Here is an 8,735-nt window from a genome sequence, read left to right on the forward strand (position 1 = left end):
GCACGTGCTCTCTCTAGTTGTGGCGAGTGGGGGCTACTCTTCGTTGCGGTGCGCAGGCTTCTCATTGCGGTGGCTTCTCTTGTTGCAGAGCACGGACTCTAGGCATGCGGGCTTCAGTAGTTGTGGTTCGCGGCCTCCAGAGTGCAGGCTCAGTAGTTGTGGCTCTCGGGCTTAGTTGCTCTGCAGCATGTGGGATCTTCCCGGACCACGGCTCGAGCCCGTTTCCCCTGCATTGGCAGGCAGATTCTTAACCACTACGCCATCAGGGAAGCCCACAAATTTCTTTTCAATACTTGTTTCAAGCTCTTTAACCTCTTGATAAGTTAACTAATAAATCTATTTTCTTCAAACCTCTGCAGTAGTTCTCTAAAAATCACAACAGTTGGTTAGCAAGCTGACTTTTTTATGTGCTCTAAACAAATAATTGTGAACTTTTAATATGTTGAGTGCTTTCATTTTAATAACTGGATCTCCATTTGATATTTTCATTTGTGTAACTCATTTGCAGTTTGAAAATTTTTTTACTGCCAGTCCCTGACATATCATGGAAAGTTAATTTTCATTGCATTTTAAAATATCTGGATCATAAAGAACAAGTGATGAAAATAAGTTAAAACTGAAAAAAATTAAGCTAAAACCATCAGTATTTGAAGGTATTGTTACTGTGCCCACAGTAACAATTCACCTTTATAAAGCATTTTATGATGTACTGACATTTTATCACCAAGAGAGGTATCAACACTGCTATCCTCATAGAAATTTGAAGGAACTGAAATTATAAGAAACTTCAAAATGATCATGCTTTGCATAGTTACTGGCACCAAAACTGAAACCAAGACTTTTCATTCCAAAATTCTCTGCTTTCTAACTATATAATGCTGTCTCCTGAAGTAGCCAGGCCGAGGCAGGGGTAGGGGGATGGGGGGGGGTGTGAAGGAGGCAATTTTATTCATCCACAAGTTATGTTCTCCTCTTGTTACCGCACCAAACTGGGGTCTGCTTGCCCATTTGTAGTAAAGCCAATCTACTGATACCAGGTTGTGGTGAAGGAAAGTGCAGCATTTATTGTAAAGTTGCCAATATAAGGAGAATGGGTGGTTCGTGCTCTAAGGCCCCAAACTCCCTGAAAGTTTTCAGCAAAGCGTTTTTAAATGGGGGGTGGGGTGGGGTGTGTCTCAGGGCAAGTGATCAGCTCGTGCACAGTTCTCTGATTGGCTGGTGGTGAGGCAACAGGGTGGTGTCACAGGGGTTAACATTATCAATCCTCAGGCTCCAGTAGGCCTGGGCGCCATGTGCTCATGATCATCATGTACTTAACATGTTGCATTTGGTGCGGAGTTTTCACATCTGTAAAATAACTCGGGAAATGTGCATCAGATACAATTATCTACTTACTCCAGAGAGGAGCTAAAGCAGAGAATATGGGGGAGGGGTCTGTCCTGGGAAGGCCCCATAGGGTCCTGCTCAGTTACACTCTTACACATTTTCTGAAAACCTTCCCTCCTTGGCTGAGTATCTTCTCACCCTTTCAGATCTCCACCCAGAGAACTTAATGGTACCAGGGCCCCAACACTGGCTTGACCAGAGGATCACAATCATGCTACTGGCCAGATCAGTCGCCTTTAAAAACTCAGTGCAACTTAAGGTGTAACTGGAACCTTGGAAATAAAAACTGTTCTATTCAGAATGGGGGTTAACATTAAACTATCCTCCAAACAAACTGATCCTCTGATGACCTGATTTCTAGAATAAGATTATCTACTGAAACCTCAATAGAAATACCGTGTTTCAACATTGACAAGGAATTTGTTAATTTCCCCGATGAAAATCCCTGGGAATGTGTTAACTTCCCAGCAATTGGATGATAGATGGAGGTGATGAGGTCCACAATTCTCAGAGATTTATATTCCTTGAAAGGGATTTGGAAACATCTGATATTTGGGAAAATGTACTTCGTAGGTAGATTCAGTGACAGTTTAGTTCTTCTAAGCAGAAGTGTAAAATTTTATCCTCCTCCTGGAGAATTGTGAAGACAGATTAAAGGAAAAGATAGGACTCACCAAGGCCAGTATTTCATTTATAAACACTGAAAGAATTAAAAAGACAATTTCCTTATCAACTCTTTGCTTTTTTAGATGTTTATTCCTGTATATTTTGTACACTTTTATTATTTGCTAATGTAATTCTCCTTTCAAAAAAAATCTGACCTGCTTAAAGAGATGTATGAAAAACATTAAAACTACACAGTGGGATCCACATGTAAGAAAATTTTATGGGCAAAAGTATTTGCTCCTTCCTCCAACAGAACATCATATACATGTGCACAGAAATTTGGTTTTGTTATTAAAACAAAAGTGGTTTGATCTCTTAGAGGCACTAATAGAACCCACAGAAAAATATATCAATGCCTTAATGATGATTTCTTGATTCACAGTGAGAAACGTACCTGTCACAAATCAGAATACTTATATTGATTTGACTGGCGTGTTTCTCCTGGTGTGAAAAACACTTGGGGGGCTTCCCTGGTGGTGCAGTGATTAAGAATCTGCCTGCCAATGCAGGGGACATGGGTTTGAGCCCTGATCCAAGAAGATCCCACACGCTGCGGAGCAACTAAGCCCGTGTGCCACAACTACTGATCCTGTGCTCTAGAGCCCGTGAGCCACAACTACTGAACCCATATGTCACAACTACTGAAGCCCACATGCCTAGAGACCATGCTTCGCAACAAGAGAAGCGAGCAATGAGAAGCCCGCGTGCCGCAACGAAGAGTAGCCCCCACTCGCTGCAACTAGATAAAGCCCACACACAGCAACGAAGACCCACTGCAGTCAAAAATTAATTAATTAGTTAATTAATTAATTTTAGGAAAAAGGAAATAGAGCATTTCCACAGTAATGGAAAGTTCTGTTGGGCAACACTCATATAGACCATGTGAGTCACAACAACTTCTGTCCCTTGTGATTTAAAAAAAAACAAAAAAACTTGGAAGCCAACTTATAATAATGAGACTTCTTGATGAGCAGGGACCCAGATAAAAGCAGTTTGGTGTGTGGTAAAAGATCTGACAATTTGATTCATCTCTCTCCACAAAAAGAACACATACCGTTTGGGGCTACAGAGCCCCAAAAGGTTGAAGACAAGCTACCAATTTTCTCCCCAGGAATTTCTATTTTTAAAATTTCATTTGCTGATCCTTGTTTTTAAAAATATATTCTTTCTTTAGTTTTATTAATACCACCATTAGCCTAGTCTCCCTAAGCCTTCCTGATAATAAGAATCACTTGGAGCGCTTGACAGAAATAGGTTTCTGAGGGACTTCCCTGGAAGTCCAACAGTTAAGTCTCTGCGCTTCCAATGCAGGGGGTATAGCTTTGACCCCTGGTCAGGGAACTATGTTCCCACATGCTGCTGTGAAGCCAAAAAAAAAAGAAAAAGATGTCTAAATAAATTTCTAAGGGAAATGCCTGGCATTCTGCATAGTTAACAAAGGCCCCAGGAAGGTTTGGAAATGACAAGTTAGTTCACTGCAACTCAAAATGTAAAGTTCCTACAAGCCATCTGCATATCCTGATTCCACTGGTCAAGAGAGGGCCCGAGATTCTCCTTCCTAGCAAGCTCCCAGGCGTCTAGGCTGGGGACCACACTGAGTAGCACGCCTCTGTGGCTCTCAGAAAGTGCTCCAGGTCCAGTAGGATGAGCAATAGCTGAGAACCTCTTAGAAATGCAAAGTCTCAGCCCCACCCTATACCTACTGAATCGGAAACTCTGGGGATGCAACCCAGCAATCTGTTTTAACAAGGTCTCCAGGTAAGATTTTGATACATCCTAAAATTCAACAACTACAGATCTAAAGTTATGCTTAGCTGCTTCTTACTGTTTCTGATGAGGAAATTATTGCATTTGAGATGAACCTTTGCATGTTTCTAATTTTATTCGTCTTGTGTACATTTAGACAGTTTAACTCCATTTGGGGTGGTATCTTGCTAGCACCATTGTAAAGGGTTCAGGAAACATTAGCAAGAAAGTCATCATGGAGTATTTTGGGGGAATTTGTTCTTTTTTATCTTTTTTTTTTTTTTGTCTGCACCGTGCATCATGTGGGATCTTAGTTCCCCGACCAGGGATTGAATCCGCGCCCCCTGCATTGGAAGCGTGGACAGTCTTAATCACCGGACTGCCAGGGAAGTCCCTGTTCCTTGTTATCTTTACACTTAATTTTTAAAGATCACTGAAGAAACCATTTTGTATTAATACAAGGTAATGGTTAAGATACCAATACAAATGCCCAAAGGGACCAAATAGCCAGATGACACCTGTAAGTGAAGTGATGGGTTCAGGGAGGAGCTTTGGCCTCAGAAAACAGCTGCTTCTCAGCTCCACCCAGTCAGTGCCAGGCTGTGCGGGAATGTGGGTCCAGAGTGGGTACATCTTCCAGCCGCTTAAAAGAAGTCAGAAAGCCAACTTTTCACGTGAAATCTCTTGATTTTTAAATGGTGGCAAACTATTCAGGTTTGTAAATATTCTGTGTGCCTAACAAGCTAGGCTTCTGTTAGTAACTCTACCTTGGAGAAACTAGTCCTAGTCCGGGAGGTGATAGGCTGGCCTTCTCCCTCTCTGTGCATCACTGAGACTTATGTCTGTCTCAGAAAGAAGAGAGAGCCAAGCCGAGGTCTATCCCCAGCTCTGTGGGTCCACAGCTGTGAAACCCCAGCTGAAACCACGTACCATTATCCTGTGCAAGGCCAGTCAATTCTTCCCTTTAAGTAGCTCTGAGCAGCCAAGGGCTAGTGCTCATGGAACTATTTGGAACATTCTAAATTGGGAAACGGACAGTTTTACATTGTGTAATCCATCTGGAAGCAAACAATACCTAATAGTCAGGACAGTGGTTCTAGGGGCAGATTCAGATTTTGTGGGTCCTGAAGATTATACCATTTGGGGCAACTCTAAGAAAAAAATGTGAAATTATGAATACAAAATTAGCTATGAAAGTACACAGAGGTCTTAACCAAAGGTGGGAAAATGTTTACTTTTGCAAATTTTACAGAAAGCAAATGTCCAGGCCCTGGAGCTTCCCAAGTGTCCTGGCACATCCCCTTCTGTCCTGGTGACCACTGAGGTGCAGGTAGGGGTTGGGATCAGGTCTGCAGGTGTTCTGCTGATGTTCTGTTTCTTAACCTTGGTGGGGATTCATTTTACAATAATTTATTAAGCTGTGCACTTATGTTTTTTGCACTCATGCATATTTCATAATTTAAAAAATCATTTGACCCTTTTCTAAGTCAGCAAAAATACTAATTTCAGGGACTTCCCTGGCGGTCCAGTGGTTAGGACTCCTAGCTTCCACTGCAAGGGACATGGGTTCCATCCCTGGTCAGGAACTAAGATCCCGCATTGGCCAAAAAAAGAAAACAAAAGAAAAAACTCATTTCATTGGGAAGTAGATCATCAACAAATATTTGTTGAATGAATGAACAATGAATGAGTGTTTTCAAATCTGTTCAGCCAATATATGTCAAGTGCCTAAATGTGTAAGGATCCCTGCTAGGTATTGTGTTATTAAATACTTTAGAGTATTTAATATTTAAGTAAAAAGTAAAATTTAATAAAAGAAATAAAATAATTATATTTTATTTTATTTCACCATTTTTAAAAAGTTAATCTGATTCTTTCACTATTGTTTTATATATAAATAACTAAAAATATAAATATTATATATATATATATAAGCCGGATACACACTTTTTTAATTTTTTAATATTTATTTACTTATCTATTTATTTATTTATTTTGGCTGTGCCAGGTCTTAGTTGCAGCACCCGGGATCTTCGCTGCAACATGTGGGATCTTTAGTTGCGGCATACGGGCTTCTTAGCTGTGGCATGCGGACTCTTAGTGGTAGCGTGTGAACTCTTTAGTGGCGGCCCACATGCGGGATCTAGTTCCCCAACCAGGGATTGAACCTAGGCCCCCTGCATTGGGAGTGCGAAGTCTTGCCCACTGGACTACCAGGGAAGTCCCTAAGCTGGATACACACTTTAAAACAAAGAAAATATATTTAAATTTAATACCATTTTTAGCTTTAAAATTTTTTAATTTACAATCATACAAGTTTTAAAAACTTTAGGTAGAGGGAACAGAAAAACGAAAGAAATTGTTATTTATTTAGCATATTCTAAAGGCCAGACATACAATATTTTAAAAATCATGCATAATTCCACCACACTAACATAACCACTATTATTACTTTATTGTATTTCCTTTCAGTCTTCTAGTTACAGGTACACTTTTTACATAGTTAAAATCATAATGTTCATAAAATTTCAATCCTGATTGTTTTTACCTAACACATCATAAGCATTTTCCATGTTGCTACATGGTCTTCATAATCCTAATTTTATTTTATTTTATTATTTTATTATTATTATTATTTTTGCGGTACGCGGGTCTCTCACTGTTGTGGCCTCTCCCGTTGCGGAGCACAGGCTCCAGACGCGCAGGCTTAGCGGCCATGGCTCACGGGCCCAGCTGCTCCGCGGCATGTGGGATCTTCCCGGACCAGGGCACAAACCCGTGTCCCCTGCATCGGCAGGTGGACTCTCAACCACTGCGCCACCAGGAAGCCCTATAATCCTAATTTTAAAAACATCATAATTATTTCTTAGTTATTCCTGGTAATTGAACAGAATATAATTTATATATCCATTTTCCTAATCTTAGACATTCAGATTATTTTAAGTTTTTGCTATTATAAAATGAAGCAGCACTTACTTTGATTTACAAAGCTTTCTTTTTTCCTATTAGGATCATATGCTTAAGAATATACATCCCTCATTTTTTTTTTTTCCTATAAACCCATATATTTGTCCACTCTAAAAAAGAACTAGCATTGGGGTGGAAGTGAGAGAGGGAAACAGGTGGGGAGATGATACAAAAAGGAAAATCCCTCATGCATAGATATTCAAAACTATTTACCTTGATTTAATCCAAGACAAACCTTCCATTTTTGTATTAAAATTCATAGAATGCATCTTTCTCCTATCAGGGATATTCTCTTACTTTTATTTGGTGACCTTGGACAGTATGCAAAAACTGACAGTTTCTCTCCAGAGACTCAGTTTCTCAGGTTGTCATATATTGTGATAGCCATCAAGAGATTTTTAGTAGCCAGATGTTTCAGGTTTGCGACTGCCCATGTTATATATGACATTTTCATTTCAATTTAATTCAAGAAATTGAGGCGCTATATTGTCCCTACTTCCTGTACCAAAAATCCGAACAGGTACTGTGAGGATTTTTTTCTGATTTGTGAATGTAGTTACATGGAAAGTCATAAAAAGCTCTTTTATTATGCATTTAATTAATTACCTTTACTTTGAAATCTGGGCATAAGTATCAGCAAAGCGCTCAGAAGCAGGTATAAACAAAACACAGTCTCTCTGCTCAAGGAGTTTATAATTTACTAGGAAATCAAGAACATAAACCTGAGTTAATTAACTTTCTAAGTAAAGTTTATGCTCTTCAGAAATGTGTAGATGCTCCAGGGAAATGTCGACATGAAATGGATACTTGAAGATATTAAGGAATTATTGTTAATTTTTTAGATGAGTTACTGGTATTGTGGGTTGTTTTTTTTTTTTCCTAAAGAAGAGATACTGAAATACGAATGAAATGTTTTAATAATATCTGAGATTTGCATCAAAATGATGCAGGCCATGGGAATGAGCTGGGTATGGACGAGAGAAGGCTGGCCTTGAGATGAAATTGTAGAAGTTGGGTGATGGGTATACGGGAGTTAATTATACCATTTGGTGTACTTTGTATATATTTGAGAACATTTAGAGTGAAAAATTATTACACCTTATTTAGTCTTCCTTTTATTGTGATATCAAAACACTAAATATGACTGGAGTCTCAATGATCCATCACACCATTTGGAACCCTCTCCACCTTTACCCCTGGCCAACCTGCTTGCACTTTCCTCCTGGACCTCTACCAGACCCCTATGGTTGGGTCTCAGTAGAGGCATCTACCTGGAAGGGAGATGTTGACAAAGCAGCTTGGTTAGTGAGAAACTTGACTCCTGCCTGAACTTTAAAATCTATGTTTATTTGGGAATAAAACAGAAATGATTCATCTTATGAGTTTCCTCAGGGCCAGTGAAATCCTGAATTCTCTCAGGTGAGTTTATTCATTCTGAGCTCTAATTGAAACCACAACATGGAAACCGGTTGGCTCTTCTCTTATATACTATGTCTATTAGAAGCAGTAACATCTGCCAGCACTTCAATTCCTGCCTTCCTTGGCATTGGGTTGAATTAATCAATAGAGTATATAACTAACACACACAAAAAGTCCAAATCAAAAATCTTCCAGCAAAACAAACATAAAATTTCAAAATAAAATCTTAATTTTCTGCAGTTTTTCAGGTAAGGAGAAAATGATTCATTTTTCTTTTGATTTGAATTGTTTTCAATTAAAATTGAAATTGGTAGTATAAACCTCGTACACCCTCAGAAACTACTGACATTCCTTTTCTTATATTCCCTCTTTGTTGACATTGTTCCCCTTAATTCATTGAATTACATCACTGTAATCATTCAAGTCACTGTTACTAAATAGAAAATCTGATGCCACTATTATTTGATTTTAGATTCATACTATACACAATGATCCCATCAGTGAGAAGGGAGTAAATTTTTAATATTTTGAAAGGTCAGTTTACAATATCT

Source organism: Monodon monoceros, unplaced genomic scaffold (genome assembly GCF_005190385.1).
Source record: "Monodon monoceros isolate NGI ecotype Baffin Bay Population unplaced genomic scaffold, NGI_Narwhal_1 Super_Scaffold_11, whole genome shotgun sequence".
Taxonomy (NCBI): domain Eukaryota; kingdom Metazoa; phylum Chordata; class Mammalia; order Artiodactyla; family Monodontidae; genus Monodon; species Monodon monoceros.